The sequence below is a fragment of the Schistocerca nitens genome, chromosome 7, assembly GCF_023898315.1.
Source record: "Schistocerca nitens isolate TAMUIC-IGC-003100 chromosome 7, iqSchNite1.1, whole genome shotgun sequence".
Classification (NCBI taxonomy): Eukaryota; Metazoa; Arthropoda; class Insecta; order Orthoptera; family Acrididae; genus Schistocerca; species Schistocerca nitens.
In genome coordinates this window covers 562082356-562085000 of record NC_064620.1, presented here as the reverse complement: position 1 = coordinate 562085000, position 2645 = coordinate 562082356, and the positions used below count along the sequence as shown (strand labels likewise).

General features: G+C 44.8%; 1 non-coding gene across 1 annotated transcript; it reads left to right on the top strand.

Annotated features, from left to right (window-relative positions):
- Nucleotides 1-1286: 1286 nt before the first annotated feature.
- On the top strand, nt 1287-1361 carry Trnad-guc (transfer RNA aspartic acid (anticodon GUC)). The gene has a single exon. It is a non-coding gene; the product is annotated as a tRNA-Asp (tRNA).
- The last annotated feature ends 1284 nt before the right edge of the window (nt 1362-2645 follow it).

Genomic DNA, 2645 nt, shown 5'->3' with positions numbered 1-2645 from the left:
GTAGTGTGTAAGCTTAGGGACTGATGACCTTAGCAGTTAATAAAGTCCGACAAGATTTCACACACTTTTTTTTTTTTTTTAATACAATATCCCTCTCTTTCACGTTGCAAATCAACAATTTTCTAGTAAAATGTGAAATAAATATTGTTTCAATTTTACTGTAAATATCGTTTATTTTTAAGTAACAGTCAGGAGGATAACAAAGTCGAGGAAAAATGTTCCGTAAGTTACGTTTGTTCTTTATATATCCTTACTCAGTTTCTTCCGATTTCTAGGGGACTCTAGTAACACACTGATCATATACGCGAACAAAGCAATCGAAATGAGGTAACGCCCCATACGTATGCAACACACATAACGTACAAGTAACAGAGTTACGATCTTAATTGATCAAAGCTACTAGGAGAATTCTCGGAATCTGTGCTTACTTATGATAAGCTACCGTAGCCTACGGTAGTTTTATAGCTGTGGTGATCCCTAATAACATTTCTGTGTTGTGTGAACTAACGTTGGTAGAAAGTTCATTTCAGCTATATGATCCTTTCTCGTGTCGCAATTTTGAAAAACAGAAGTATATTTCTAAGCGTTCTAAACCGGACATAAAAGTACTTTATTACAATAACATGCATTTCTGAATTCTTCTCGACTTAGTCGCCATTGCCCCCCCCTCCGCTCCTCTCCCCCCTGCTCACGCCCCCTCCCCTCCCCCTCGCTCTCTGTCTCTCGCTCTCTCTCTCTCTCTCTCTCTCTCTCTCTCTCTCTCTCTCTCTCTCTCTCCCCCTCTCCCCTCCATTCTTCTCCCCTAGTTTCCATTACGGCGCCCCGTGTCTCTCCATACCTACAGAAGTGCACGATCCGGCGCTGCGAGACCCTCCCGCTGATGCCGCACCAGTCCCCCCCCCCCCCCGCCCCCTCCGTGCAATTCGAGACGGTCATGATCCTATGCGGATGGCGCCAGTCGAATTAGAGGTTCACCTGCGGACCCTGTACGTGATGACGGGATAGCGGGCCGGCCAAAAGTCGCGCAGCAAGCCAAGAGCAGGTGCCTTTGTCTCCACACTGCCGGTGGTCTCAACCAGTCCTCAGCAAAATGTGTCGTCACGACGATGAACCAAATATACTAGGAAGAAAAAAAAGCTTTCGATACAGTTGCACACTGTCGTCTAATGAGCGAAATACGAGCTTACAGAACTTACATGGAACCGTCAGCTAGAGTGAATTTTCAGCAGACCAGTGGCAGGCGCAGTAAACACGGTTTTACTTGTGGTTTGTAAGCAATGTATCCGCCCCCGGTAGCTGAATGGTCAAAGTGACGGATTGTCAATCCTCTGGGCCCGGGTTCGATTCCCGGCTGGGTCGGGGAATTTTCTCCATCCAGGGACTGGGTGTTGTGCTGTCCTCATCATCATCCCACCATCTTCATCGACTGCAGGTCACTGACGTGGCGTCGAATTGAAAGACTGGCACCCGGCGAACCGTCTGCCCGACGGGGAGCCCTATCCACACGATTAAATAAAATGTACGCAATGTTTCGTCCGTAAACGACTAAACTTGCACAGTGACACCGCACAAGCTTGCAGTTTTGGTAGACTCCTGAACTGAGCGAAATGCGGAAAGGATTATACACCAGTTCGTTGAAATATAGGCATAGTACTCGCTGAACGCTCCTTCGACTGATGCCAGTAGCACATTCGAGTTGCCTTGTAATGACGCGTAGATTGTGTTAGTTGCATTTCTCTAATCATTTGTTTTTCTTTTTCGTTGGCATATGTTCTTCTTCACACTTCCAGTTTTTTTTTTAAATTTTGTACAATATTTGCAAAGACATCAGATCTTAGCACGATCAGTATACCTTTCAGCATACAACAGCACCACTCCTCCAGCATTTCGCTTAAACGAAAATCATAGGCCCATCTCCGACTTCAGTATACACTGCGAAGGCCTAAAATGGTTCACGAGCAAGTTTTCTGATTATCACAACAGCACAGACTATAGTGACGGGCTTCAAGCACACAGGTGAACACACGAACCGTACCTCTGTTAACGTGTTTGCTGCTTTTGCTACAGCAGGGAAGGCGTGTTTGGACCCTTTTTCTTCTAAGGACGACACAGTGTTTTGCGATTGCGTTTGAGGAAATTCCGCATGTTACCTCGTTGAAGTCTTGGCCTTCAAAAACCATGCGTGAGTCTTTCATATTCTCTCGGTCGCAAAGCGAAATCTATTATTCCTACGGAAGAAATAAACATGACTTTTTTGAAAGAAATTAGTTAAATTTTATGCTGGGATACGTTTGCGCAGGAGGCCAGGGTTTTCGAGTTATTCAAGAAAAACGTACTAAAGCGACCTTGAACCACACCTCTGCCCCCACACTCACCCCTCACCAGTCAGGATGTCCAATATGTTGTTTATGGGACTCCCTGCTACCAATTTACAAAAATTTTCGACTACACGAACTACTTCCGATATTCCACCTTTTTTGGTCTCTGTTGATTGGGCTACTACGCCACCAGCATAGTCGGCTATTTCGTTAACATTTTTAATTTAAATGTGCCAGTGAGGTTAATGAAAGTAAAACGACTTTCACAAACATTACGCTGAAATTAATTACGTTGACAATTCCATCCAAACTTTACCGCTCTAATCA